Below are 14,848 nucleotides of genomic sequence, written 5' to 3' on the forward strand. Positions count from 1 at the left end.
GGATATATCCTCTGCAGAGGGAGTACCATTTTCCCACGAGTAACGGGTTTACTTAGTCCATCGGGACTAATTCCGTCTACGGTCTTTTAATTGAAAACACGCCTGACCTGCACACACCAGCTTAACTCACCGGTGTCTGGAATCACCCACGACACCTGCCAAGCAAAACTCTAAGTGGGGAGGCTACAACCTCGACGTAGCATGGGATCAAATTTCTATTCGCGCGCTCTAAGGGGTGCCCCCCCTCTCGGTCCCAACCGGAAACACCCATGCCCCCGGACCAAGTGGCATGCCTACCGGAGGCCTCCGGTATCTTCCACTATGGCCTCTCTGTACGGTGTGTGCTTTGGTAAGGGGTTGACAACTTACTGAACCATACCCTGTCCCTGCAGGGACAAGTGGTGGTACCAACAAATAAGGAAGCTACTGATCAAGACTCGATCTACGACCGACTCAGGTGGTCCAAGTATCCTCCAACAATATTACCATTAGTGAAATAAATCACCACTCCTCGAGCCTCACCATGCTATGCCGGGCATACTCGTCTCGACGAGGGATTAGGGACAAGCTCGTGTCTACCCAAGACCACGACTTTCCCGGCTTCCTACCGGTGTGCAAGAGAAGCTCACGAGGATGATCCAAATCACTAGTGTATCCATTGCTGACCACAAAACAACTCCAAAGTGCACTCATGCACGAGACCATATCGATACATAAAGCTATCACATACTCCAAGTCAAAAGGTGTTGTGATCGCATCAAACACCACAACAAAATATTATGCCAGAGTTCAGAAATGCTTGCCTTCAAGAGTATGCAAAGGATGCACTTATTGGAAGCTTTCCTTTCCTCCAAAAATCCTATTTTGCAAAATACACAAATAACAAATATTTCAAACACAGTACCAAAACCTGTCTCAAATATTTTTGAAATAAATCTTAAAATAAACTAGATGAAATTTGAGAGAGGTAGGAAAAAGAATCAACTCATTTGGAGTTTTATTTTAAAAGTTATAGCCAGTCAAAGTTTGGTCAAACTCTGTTTTTAAATAAAACCAGAAAAAGGAAAACGCTTCGAGGGAATACGCTTTCGCAGCAGAGAAACGCACGGGGTTTTGCGCCTCCACTTAAACAGAGAGGGCGGCGCGCGGGTCACTGACAGTGGGTCCAGAGGGCCCACTGGTCAGGTTTGACCGTCTCCTCTCCCTCCTTTCTCTGCCCGACGGGGCGGGCTCCGGCGATCGCCGGCGACGAACGGCGGCTCCTCGAGGGCATCTGCGGGCGGGATGGAACGGCTAGACCGAGGCGGTCCTCTGGGTGGTTGTGGGTCGTCGGAGGTGGAAGGAATCGCCGGCGGCGAGCTCCGCGGCGGAGGAAAGCTACGGTGGTGAAGTGACTTTGGCTCCGGTGGTCTCCGATCGAAGTTGGGTAGCTGGGCAGCTCCGCAAGGACTAGGGGAGCTGGTGGCGCTGGTTGGGCGAAAGGGCTGGTTGCGACGAATCGCACCGGGCTTGGCGGCGGCCGAGCTGGCCGGAGTTGAGGAAGATGGCCACTACGGTCGATCTACTGCGTGGGAGCTCTACGGGGAGTGCTGATGTCGCCTGAGTGCTCGGAGGGGCTCGGGGTTCCCTTTATAGCGTGACGAGGCTGGCTCCGCGGTGGCAGAAGATAGATCGCCGGCGACAGCCGTTGCTGTAGTTGCAGGGCATCGTGGCGGCGACGAACGCGTTCCGACGAGCGGGAGGATAAGCACGGCCTGTGCTCTGGGGCAGCTGGCGTGCGCTGGTGGTTTGGGCGGCGCCGTCCGCGGCGGAATCCGCTGCCGACGCCGGCGTGCCGCCAAGGGCGCGGCCAGCGGCGCAGCAGGGCGCCAGAGATCGTGGAGCAGGGGGGCTAGTGCGCGGTTCAGCGATGCAGAGGGGCCAGGGTCGGGTCGCGTCGAGTGCGGCAGTGCGGCGTGTCGGCGTAGTGCGCGCGCGTGCAAAACGTGCGCTCTGGGCGCGCCCAGAGCACGCACGGCACTGCTCGACGAAATGCCAGCGCGCTCTAGAGCTCGAGGGTGGAGCTGGCACTGCACAGGATGGAGGTAGGGGTAGCAAGGCACTCAGTGGACAAGGTGGATAGGTCAGGGGTTCAAGTCCACTAATGCAAACCAGAGAGCTTGCCAAAAATGACTGTGCACACAAGGTGTTCGACAGAATGCCAGATCACTTAGGCAACTCTTGGAGTGGCCAAAATCTCCAGATCAGTGTCTCCTTAGATGCAGGAGATGGTGGTAAGGTTGTTTGGCAAAACAGAAAGTTGATAGTGCAAGTTTGCAAAACTCCAGTTTTGGGCAGAAAGAAAAGGGTTTAGACATGCACTTCAAAGCCTCCAATGAGCCCAATCTCCTGGACTTAAGAGTTTGGTAGGGAGGGCTACAAGTAGGAAAAAGCTCAGGGTTACTAGAGCAAAGAAAACTAAGGTTGCAGTACAAATCACCAAATTGGGTCAGAATGCAAAAGAGGTTGATCACTCAAATTTTTCAAAGAACATCACTGGGTTTTTGCTTGAAGATGAATTGTATGCATCCACTGACATCTCCAAACACTTGGAAGAATTTTTAAAGAAATATTTAAATGGGTTGTAGTGCAAAAGTGCCTACTGGACCAGATTGGAAAAGTTGGTGTAGAGCTCAAAATCTCCAATGGCCAAAAGGTATTTTTGCATAAAAGTGATGTGGAAACATCACATGACATCCCCAAATTTTGGTGGAAATTTTAAATGCATTTGTCAAATGGTTGTAGTGCAAACAGGCTCCAAATGCAAAAGAAATCATTTTAAAAGAATAAAGCTTTGAGAAAATAAATCTTGCAAATTTAAATCCACTGATAAAGAATTGTTTTATTATAGAGAGTATTCAAGTCCAACAATACTTTTGAAGGTTTTTCCCACTAGAGGTAAAAATCCAAAATCACAAAAGGGTAAAACTTGACAAAATGGAAAAGTTTTATTTCCTGGCAACATTTTAATAAATAAAACAAGGCCAAAATTTTGGGGTGTCACAACACTACCCCCCTTAAGAAAAATCTCGTCCTCGAGATTTGTTAAAAGCTGTTTTGAACAAGAATTGTTTTGAAATAAATTTGTTTTTATCAAAGAAATCCTTCAATTGCACAAAAACAAAACGGCTACAGTGAGAGGGCAATAAGTGGTGTAAAACCACAGTGTGGTACACTGGCGTAGTGTGGAAAAATCCACGGTTAGGGAAAACGAGATATTTCTACGCGGATACAGTAATTTAGAATAAATTCTAAATTACTAAAATACGCTGGTCGCACCCGAGAGCACAGTGCTCTCTCTGGCTGACAGGTGGGCCCAGGGCCCACTGTCGGCCTCTTCTCCTACCTCTGGCTCTCTCTTCTCTCTCGCGCGTTCTCCCGCGCTTCCTCCACCGGCGATGCCTAGCTCGTAGGGCATCGAGGCCGTACCGTGGTAGTGCGCGGCGTGCTAGCTGCCGGTGCAGCGTGCACTCACCTCGCGGGCCAGGGCGCTGTCGGCACTGCTCGCGGACTCGCCTCCGAACACCGGCGGTCGAGCGACGAGTGGCGCTGGTGGACCTCGCCCACCGTACACCGATCTCGGGCTATAAAACGATCGCGGTGCTCCTCTCTTCTTCCTCACACCTGGCCTCGTTCCTACTCCTCCTTCCTTCTCCTCCATTGCTGCTAGCAGGAGCTCGAGCCGAGGCTCTAATGGCGGAGGCAATGCCGGACTGGTATGTGGTCCTGGTGTGTGGAGGCTTGGCGGTGCTGCTGGGGTTCTCCGTGCTCCTGTGCGCGATGATCCTGGATGATCGTCGTGATGCTGCCGCTCGAGTGTTAGCTCTTCGCGGTGGCGGCGATCACGTGGATTAGGCGCGGCATCGGGGCTGACTGCTGTCGGTGTGCTGGGGCAGCTCGCGCTCGAATGAACACTCAGAAATCTCTCTTACTGAGACTGTGGTGTCCTCGAGTGTGGTTAGATAGGCGCAAAAATGTGCTCAAGGATTTGTAATAGTGCTCGAGGTCGAGTGGTGGCTGCTGAGAGTTTGCTGTTACGATGCTGCGCGAATAAAAATCTATGTCGTGAAAATATATATACGCAGCAATAACTCGGGGAAAGAAATCTCCTCAAAACATGTTGCGAGAGAAAAGAAATAATTAAAACCAAACTAACAGCAGCAAAACTGCTCACAGAACAGGAACTAAAGAAAATCGGATCCGTCGCACAAAATTTTTACGAACATGCTGCAACACATAAATACAAGTACTGGGACAATAAATACATCGGAGGCGTTTACAAGGAAAACGGTAAAAAGACAGGGTCCTGAGAAAACGCCTCTGGCACTGGGGCACACTCCTCTTCTATCGGGGGAAGCGGGTTGACCAGTCGATGAATGCGCCCTTCTTGGTCAGGCCTCAGTGGTCTGCCAATAGCGATCCGAGGATTTAAATCAGCGAGGCTCTGGAGATAACCCATTACTCGCTGAGTTAAACGCTCCTGAGCGATAACGTACTGGGCAAGGTTGGCCAGTACTGGATCTCTCTCAATGCGCCCACCGGGAAAAGATGCAACTTCTCCGGGTGCTGCACGACTCGGAAAATAATAGTATCCTCGCTCGCTGGCATAGGGTACTGCGAATCGAAGACGAGTGAGCGCCTCGTACGCAGCAGCTTCTATGGCCATATGCGGAGTCGGCATGGATTTCCCCACGAAGGAGACTTCCGTTGGGTCTTGGTTTGGGTAGGCGGGAGGGATGTGCACCACTGCCCAATATTTCGAGGTGGAAGGGGTGATCCTCGATTTGAGCAACTCGTACTGGGGTGGACGGGTGGCACTCATAGTACTGCAGGTAAAGTCCCACAATAATTTGACAAAACTGCCCGGGGTTGCGTCTGGGGTTCTCAGATAAATACTGGGGGTCGACATGGCAAGGAATGGCTGTGAGTGCTGCGCACAAAGGTGAGGGGTGCTCGGCAAGGTCACGAAGTGGCCTTTATATAGCACCGGGGCTGGGATATCTACCGGGGTGAAGGGTAACTGGCTGCCGATCCTGTACTCGGGTCAAAGCCACAGATATACACATCACATAAATGTGACGCATTACTGTGGGTGCCGACGGGGTTGGTCTTGGTAGCTGCGCCCGAAATAAAAATGCAACTGTACGCCAACGTACACATGCATAGCTACTACTCCAAAAATAAGAGCGCTCAAACAGACAGCATGCAACAAAAGCGATACAAGGCCACACATTACAAAGCGTAGGAAAACTAAGGCTCGATACAACTTTGAGCGACTTAGTCTACTTCGTTAATGTCTAAGTGGGCTGGCCTTGCGGACGCCGATGCTTCTCCACGGTTCTCACCGTCGGGATTTGCTGGTTGAGGCTGAGGTGCTGCAGGGTCGGGGAAATGGTGATGACCATCCGGGGGTTGTTGGCCCAAATCCCGTTGGAATGGGTTTCCAAAAGGCGACGAAGCGCTTCTGGGGTCACCAAAGTGCTCTGGTTGAGGGCTGGCGCAGACCTCAAGGGATCGATCGGGTGTCCGAACAGCACGACTGGGTTGTCGGTGTCGGGCTCCGCTTCTCTTCTCGCCGGGGCTCGGCGAACCAGCTCTCCACGAGCTGCGATCAGATCAAGAGTGACCTGATCGAACAGTTGCTCTAGTGCGCTTACATAGCGCACCAGATGCAACAGCGCAGGATCCGTCTCGTGGTCTCCGTTGGCAACCTGGGGCGGCCTACCATACCCGTCACGACTGGGGTAGTAGTAGAACGAGCGACAGTTAACTCTGGGCGACAAGTGCCGGAGTTGAACTATAGCTTCGCGGGCTGCCAGTTGGATGGCTTGTGGCTCAAAGGAAGTTGTCCTTCCAGTGAACCTGTAGGGGCGTTCTGGCGACAGACCCCTACCGTAGATGTGCACAGTGGCCCAGTACTGACGGCTCTCACCGTACATGGGTCCCTGGTACACAACATACTCAGGAGGCTCTTCTAACGCATAGGCACGGCGGGTGAGGTTTGCGAGCACGGTCACAAAACCTCCAAGGTTGGTCGCTGTGGTCTCATTGTGAACAATGGGACCAGGCATCGTGGCTTGGTTTGGGGGAAAGAGGCTGTGCTGTGATTGAGACTAGCGTACCCTTTTTATAGGGAAAGGGGACGGAGTCTTCCTCCGCACGCTTGCGATAGAGACTGGTTGGGTGTCGGTCACTGGCGCGTGATCGACGGGCTAGGCTGATAGGTTGGGCACCGTCCGCCGAAAGGGCGTCGGGTCACTGTGGGGCTATCTTACGCGGGAAGCTTGACCGGGGTTAGGCTAAGGTCTGGTGGTTTGGTTAACCTAGGTTTATTGACCTGGCTAAGATAGGATTAGCCAATGGTCAGCCTGGCTCTGATACCAAGTCTGTCACGACCGGATTTTTGGGATATAAATTCCCAGAAAAACGGCCTGTGTGCTCACCAGCCCCAGGATTACTGTTAGCTGATGAGGTACCAACTTGATACAAGAATTCCAAGCAAGTACAAAAAATATGTAGTACAAGACCATTTGGCCTAGGAGTACAACATTTGGTTTCTAGTGGTGAGGCGGGAAAGCGGTTGGTACATCTGCGTCTATGGGACTCCATTTCCCCACAAGAACAGCTGACCAGGATAACTCCTATCTTCGCGAGGCTGCAAACGTCAACACGTAGGTTCCGAGGTTTGTCACCCGATGCTTATCTCCAAGCAAGGAATCTGCCAAGACAATAGCCAGGGACAAGCCAGTGAGTACGTTTGAATGTACTCGCAAACATTAAGAACGCGGGTATAATATATCAAACATACTCCGGATTATTATGAGATCACACGTTGCCAAGAAATATACGAAAAACCAGATGCCACATATGGTTAAAAAAGATCCAAAGTAAAATACTGGGTGCAAACCAAAGGTCTGAATGACTCCTCGAGAGGAAACTGCAAGAATAGAAATACTGGTGCCAAACGAGGGTCTGAATGACTCCTCGAGAGGAAAATGCAACAATAATAATACTGGTGCCAAACGAGGGTCTGAATGACTCCTCTAGAGGAAAACTGCAGAATAATATAATGCCGCAGTCGGGCGTCGGGGCAACACCACATAAAGGGCTTATAAAAGATAAATGAACAACAAGCATGCCGCAGTCGGGCGTCTGAGCGACACACAGAAAGGGCTTAAAGAGAATAATCACAGTGAATATCCGGAGGTAGAACCATCCCAGGATACTCAATAAATACATAATGGTTAGTCCAAAATAATAAGATCACAATCCATGCGTGCCATAATCATAAACAATATTTAGTACAGTCGTTTCTCCATCCGAAAACCGATAATTTAGTCAAGCCGTATCTCCATCCGAATACCGTTACTAATCCAGTTAACCGTGTCTCCATCCGAATACCGTTACAGAGTTCTATTAAATCGTTCTCCATGAATACCGTTACAGAGTTCTAATTAAATCGTTCTCCATCCGAATACCGTTACAGAGTTCTATTAAATCGTTCTCCATCCGAATACCGTTACTGAGATTCACTCAGACTGTGGTCTTACTCAAGAACATGACTATCCAACAGGATATATCCTCTGCAGAGGGAGTACCATTTTCCACGAGTAACGGGATTACTCAGTCCCTCGGGACTAATTCCGTCTACGGTCTTTTGATTGAAAACACGCCTGACCTGCACACACCAGCTTAACTCACCAGTGTCTGGAATCACCCACGACACCTGCCAAGCAAAACTCTAAGTGGGGAGGCTACAACCTCGACGTAGCATGGGATCACAAAATTTATACCGCGCGCAAACTGGGGAAGCTATCCCCTTCGGCTACAACCGAAACACCCATGCCCCCGGACCGGATGACTGGCTTTAATCCATGGCCATGGGACCCTCATCACGGCCTCTCTGTACGGTGTGTGCTTTGGAAAGGGGTTGACAACCTACTGAACCATACCCTGTCCCCTGCAGGGACAAGTGGTGGTACCGACAAAGAAGGAAGCTATTGATCAAGACTCGGTCTACAACCGACTCAGGTGGTCCAAGTATCCACCAACAATATTACCACTAGTGAAATAAATCACCACTCCTCGAGCCTCACCATGCTATGCCGGGCATACTCGTCTCGACGAGGGATTAGGGACAAGCTCGTGTCTACCCAAGACCACGACTTTCCCGGCTTCCTACCGGTGTGCAAGAGAAGCTCACGAGGATGATCCAAATCATTAGTGTATCCATTGCTGACCCCAAAACAACTCCAAAGTGCACTCATGCACGAGACTATATCGATACATAAAGCTATCACATACTCCAAGACAAAAGGTGTTGTGATCGTATCCAAACACCACAACAAAATATTATGCCAGAGTTCAGAAATGCTTGCCTTCAAGAGTATGCAAAGGATGCACTTTTTGGAAGCTTTCCTTTTCCTCCAAAAATCCTATTTTGCAAAATACACAAATAACAAATATTTCAAACACAGTACCAAAAGTTGTCTCAAATATTTTTGAAATAAATCTTAAAATAAACTAGATGAAATTTGAGAGAGGTAGGAAAAAGAATCAACTCATTTGGAGTTTTATTTTAAAAGTTATAGCCAGTCAAAGTTTGGTCAAACTCTGTTTTTAATAAAACCAGAAAAAGGAAAACGCTTCGAGGGGATACGCTTACGCAGCAGAGAAACGCACGCGGGTTTTGCGCCACCACTTAACCAGAGAGGGCGGGACGCGCGGGCCACTGACAGTGGGTCCAGAGGGCCCACTAGTCAGGTTTGACTGGTCTCCCTCTCCCTCCTTTCTCTATGCCCGAGCGGTGGCGAGGCTCCGGCGGTCGCCGCGACGAACGGCGGCTCTCGAGGGCATCTGCGGGCAGGGATGGGTTGGCTAGACCGAGGCGATCCTCTGGTGGTTGTTGGGTCGACGGAGGTGGCAGGAACCGCCGGCGGCGAGCTCCGCGGCGGAGGAAAGCTACGGTGGTGAAGTGACATTTGGGTTCCGGTGATCTCCGACCGAAGTTGGGTAGCTGGGCAGCTCCGCGAGACTACGGGGAAGTTCTTGGTGGCGCTGGTTGGGCGAGGAGAGCTGGCTGCTTGCGACGAATCGCACCGGGCTTGGCGGCGGCCGAGCTGGCCGGAGTTGAGGAAGATGGCCACTACGGGTCGATCTACTACTGGGAGCTCTACGGGAGTGCTGATGTCGCCTGAGTGCTCGGAGGGGCTCGGGGTTCCCTTTTATAGCGTGACGAGGCTGGCTCCGCGGTGGCAGAAGATAGATCGCCGGCGACAGCCGTTTCTGTAGTTGCAGGGCATCGTGGCGGCGACGAACGCGTTCCGACGAGCGGGAGGATAAGCACGGCCTGTGCTCTGGGGCAGCTGGCGTGCGCTGGTGGTTTGGGCGGCGCCGTCCGCGGCGGAATCCGCTGCCGACGCCGGCGTGCCGCCAAGGGCGCGGCCAGCGGCGCAGCAGGGCGCCAGAGATCGTGGAGCAGGGGGCGGCTAGTGCGCGGTTCAGCGATGCAGAGGGGCCAGGGTCGGGTCGCGTCGAGTGCGGCAGTGCGGCGTGTCGGCGTAGTGCGCGCGCGTGCAAAACGTGCGCTCTGGGCGCGCCCAGAGCACGCACGGCACCTGCTCGACGAAATGCCAGCGCGCTCTAGAGCTCGAGGGTGGAGCTGGCACTGCACAGGATGGAGGTAGGGGTAGCAAGGCACTCAGTGGACAAGGTGGATAGGTCAGGGGTTCAAGTCCACAATGCAAACCAGAGAGCTTGCCAAAAATGACTGTGCACACCAGGTGTTCGACAGAATGCCAGATGCACTTAGGCAACTCTTGGAGTGGCCAAAATCTCCAGATCAGTGTCTCCTTAGATGCAGGAGATGGTGGTAAGATTTGTTTGGCAAAAACAGAAAATTGATAGTGCAAGTTTTGCAAAACTCCAGTTTTGGACAGAAACAGAAAGGGTTTAGAGCATGCACTTCAAAGCCTCCAATGAGCCCAATCTCCTGGACTTAAGAGTTTGGTAGGGAGGGCTACAAGTAGGAAAAAGCTCAGGGTTACTAGAGCAAGGAAAAATAAGGTTGCAGTACAAATCACCAAATTGGACCAGAATGCAAAAGAGGCTGATCCTCTCAAATTTTTCAAAGGACAACACTGGGTTTTTGCTTGAAGATGAAAGGTATGCATCCACTGTCATCTCCAAACACTTGGAAGAATTTTTAAAGAAATATTTAAATGGGTTGCAGTGCAAAAGTGCCTACTGGACCAGATTGGAAAAGTTGGTGTAGAGCTCAAAATCTCCAATGGCCAGAAGATATTTTTGCATAAAAGTGATGTGGAAACATCGCATGACATCCCCAAATTTTGGTGTAATTTTTAAAAGCATTTGTCAAATGGTTGTAGTGCAAATAGGCTCCAAATGCAAAAGAAATTATTTTATAAGAATAAAGTTTTGAGAAAATAAATTTTGAAGAATTTGAATCCACTGAAATAATTGTTTTATTATAGAGAATAATCAAGTCCAACAACACTTTTTGAGAGTTTCTCCACTAGAGGTAAAAATCCAAAATCACAAAAGGTAAAACTTGAAAAAAATGGAAAAGTTTTATTTCCTGGCAACATTTTAATAAATAAAACAAGGCCAAAATTTTGGGGTGTCACAACACTACCCCCCTTAAGAAAAATCTCGTCCTCGAGATTTGTTAAAAGTTGTTTTGAACAAGAATTGTTTTGGAAAATATTTGTTTTTATCAAAGAAATCCTTCAATTGCACAAAAACAAAACGGCTACAGTGAGAGGGCAATAAGTGGTGTAAAACCACAGTGTGGTACACTGGTGTAGTGTGGAAAAATCCACGGTTAAAGAAAACGAGATATTTCTACGTGGATACAGTAATTTAGAATAAATTCTAAATTACTAAAATACGCTGGTCGTACCCGAGAGCACAGTGCTCTCTTTGGCTGACAGGTGGGCCCAGGGCCCACTGTCGGCCTCTTCTCCTACCTCTGGCTCTCTCTTCTCTCTCGCGCGTTCTCCCGCGCTTCCTCCACCGGCGATGCCTAGCTCGTAGGGCATCGAGGCCGTACCGTGGTAGTGCGCGGCGTGCTAGCTGCCGGTGCAGCGTGCACTCACCTCGCGGGCCAGGGCGCTGTCTGCACTGCTCGCGGACTGGTCTCCGAACACCGGCGGTCGAGCGACGAGTGGCGCTGGTGGACCTCGCCCACCGTACACCGATCTCGGGCTATAAAACGCTCGCGGTGCTCCTCTCTTCTTCCTCACACCTGGCCTCGCTTCTACCTCTCCTTCTCCTCCATAGCTGCTGGCAGGAGCTCGAGCCGAGGCTCTAATGGCGGAGGCAATGCCGGACTGGTATGTGGTCCTGGTGTGTGGAGGCTTGGCGGTGCTGCCGGGGTTCTCCGTGCTCCTGTGCGCGATGATCCTGGATGATCGTCGTGATGCTGCCGCTCGAGTGTTAGCTCTTCGCGGTGGCGGCGATCACGTGGATTAGGCGCGGCCTCGGGGCTGACTGCTGTCGGTGTGCTGGGGCAGCTCGCGCTCGAATGAATGCTCACAAATCTCTCTCACTGAGACTGTGGTGTCCTCGAGTGTGGTTGGATAGGCGAAAAAATGTGCTCAAGGGTTTGTAACAGTGCTCGAGGTCGAGTGGTGGCTGTCGAGAGTTTGCTGTAACGATGTAGCGCGAATAAAAATCTGTGTCGAGAAAATGCATATATACGCAGCAATAACTCGGGGGAAGGAAATCTCCTCGAAAACATGTTGCGAGAGAAAAATAAAAACAAATCTAACCGCAGTAAAACTGCTCACACAACAGGAACTAAAGAAAAACTGGATTCGTTGCACAAAGATTTTACAAACATGCTGCAACACATAAATACAAGTACTGGGACAATAAATACATCGGAGGCGTTTACATGGAGAATGGTAAAAAGACAGGATCCTGAGAAAACGCCTCTGGCACTGGGGCACACTCCTCTTCTATCGGGGGAAGCGGGTTGACCAGCCGATGAATGCGCCCTTCTTGGTCAGGCCTCAGAGGTCTGCCAATAGCGATCCGAGGATTTAAATCAGCGAGGCTCTGGAGATAGCCCATTACTCGCTGAGTTAAACGCTCGTGAGCGATGACGTACTGGGCAAGGTTGGCCAGTACTGGATCTCTCTCAATGCGCCCACTGGGAAAAGATGCAACTTCTCCTGGTGCTGCACGACTCGGAAAATAATAGTATCCTCGCTCGCTGGCATAGGGTACTGCGAATCGAAGACGAGTGAGCGCCTCGTACGCAGCAGCTTCTATGGCCATCTGCGGAGTCGGCATGGATTTCCCCACGAAGGAGACTTCCGTGGGATCTTGGTTTGGGTAGGCGGGAGGGATGTGCACCACTGCCCAATATTTCGAGGTGGATGGAGTGATCCTCGATTTGAGCAACTCGTACTGGGGTGGACGGGTGGCACTCATAGTACTGCAGGTAAAGTCCCACAATAATTTGACAAAACTGCCGGGGGTTGCGTCTGGGGTTCTCAGATAAATGCTGGGGGTCGACATGGCAAGGAATGGCTGTGGGCGCTGCGCACAAAGGTGAGGGGTGCTCGGCAAGGTCACGAAGTGGCCTTTATATAGCACCGGGGCTGGGATTAATCACCGGGGTGCAGGGTAACTGGCTGCCGATCCTGTACTCGGGTCAAGGCCACAGAGATGCTATCACATAAATGTGACGCATTACTGTGGGCGCCGACGGGGTTGATCTAGGTAGCTGCGCCCGAAAAAGGCAACTGTACGCCAACGTACACATGCATAGCCACTACTCCAAAAACAAGAGTGCTCAAACAGACAGCATGCAACAAAAGCGATGCAAGGCCACACATTACAAAGCGTAGGGAAAACTAAGGCTCGATACAACTTTGAGCGACTTAGTCTACTTCGTTAATTTCTAAGTGGGCTGGCCTTGCGGACGCCGATGCTTCTCCACGGTTCTCACCGTCGGGATTTGCTGGCTGAGGCTGAGGTGCTGCAGGGTCGGGGAACTGGTGATGACCATCCCGGGGGTTGTTGGCCCAAATCCCGTTGGAATGGGTTTCCAAAAGGCGACGAAGCGCTTCTAGGGTCACCAAGGTGCTCTGGTTGAGGGCTGGCGCAGACCTCAAGGGATCGATTGGGTGTCCGAACAGCACGACTGGGTTGTCGGTGTCGGGCTCCGCTTCTCTTCTTGCCGGGGCTCGGCGAACCAGCTCTCCACGAGCCGCGATCAGATCAAGAGTGACCTGGTCGAACAGTTGCTCTAGTGCGCTGACATAGCGCACCAGATGCAACAGCGCCGGATCCGTCTCGTGGTCTCCGTTGGCAACCTGGGGCGGCCTACCATACCCGTCACGACTGGGGTAGTAGTAGAATGAGCGACAGTTACCTCTGGGCGACAGGTGCCAGAGTTGAACTATAGCTTCGCGGGCTGCCAGTTGGATGGCTTGTGGCTCAAAGGAAGTTGTCCTTCCAGTGAACGTGTAGGGGCGTTCTGGCGACAGACCCCTACCGTAGATGTGCACAGTGGCCCAGTACTGATGGCTTTCACCGTACATGGGTCCTTGGTACACAACATACTCAGGAGGCTCCTCCAACGCATAGGCACGGCGGGTGAGGTTTGCGAGCACGGTCACAAAACCTCCAAGGTTGGTCGCTGTGGTCTCATTGTGAACAATGGGGCCAGGCATCGTGGCTTGGTTTGGGGAAAAGAGGCTGTGCTGTGATTGAGGCTAGCGTGCCCTTTTTATAGGGAAAGGGGACGGAGTCTTCCTCCGCACGCTTGCGATAGAGACGGGTTGGGTGTCGGTCACTGGCGCGTGATCGACGGGCTAGGCTGATAGGTTGGGCACCGTCCGCCGAAAAGGGCGTCGGTCACTGTGGAGCTATCTTACGCGGGAAGCTTGACCGGGTTAAGCTAAGGTCTGATGGTTTGGTTAACCTAAGTTTATTGACCTGGCTAAGATAGGATTAGCCAATGGTCAGCCTGGCTCTGATACCAAGTCTGTCACGACCGGATTTTTGGGATATAAATTCCCAGAAAAACGGCCTGTGTGCTCACCAGCCCCAGGATTACTGTTAGCTGATGAGGAACCAACTTGATACAAAAGTTCCAAGCAAGTAAAAAAATATGTAGTACAAGACCATTTAGGCCTAGGAGTACAACATTTGGTTTCTAATGGTTGAGGGCGGAAGCGGTTGGATACATCTGCGTCTATGGGACTCCATTTCCCACAAGAACAGCTGACCAGGATAACTCCTATCTTCGCGAGGCTGCAAACGTCAACACGTGGGTTCCGAGGTTGTCACCACGATGCTTATCCCCAAGCAAGGAATCTGGCCAAGACAATAGCCAGGGACAAGCCAGTGAGTACGTTTGAATGTACTCGCAAACATTTAAGAACACGGGTATAATATATATCAAACATGCTCCAGATTAATTAGATGATCACACGTCTGTCACGAAATATACGGAAGACCAAGATGCACACCTATAGTTAAAAAAAATATACCAAAACAAAATACTAGGTGCCAAACGAGTGTCTGAATGACTCCTCGAGCGGAAAATGCAGAAATAATAATGCCGCAGTCGGGCGTCGGGGCGACACCACATAAAGGGATTATAAAAGATAAATGAACAACAAGCATGCCGCAGTCGGGCGTCTGAGCGACGCCACAGAAAGGGCTTAAAAGAGAATAATTACAGTGAATATCCGGGAGGTAGAACCATCCCAAGGATACTCAATAAAATACATAATGGTTTGTCCAAAATAATAAGATCACAATCCATGCG

This window comes from Triticum aestivum, chromosome 2D (genome assembly GCF_018294505.1).
Source record: "Triticum aestivum cultivar Chinese Spring chromosome 2D, IWGSC CS RefSeq v2.1, whole genome shotgun sequence".
NCBI lineage: Eukaryota > Viridiplantae > Streptophyta > Magnoliopsida > Poales > Poaceae > Triticum > Triticum aestivum.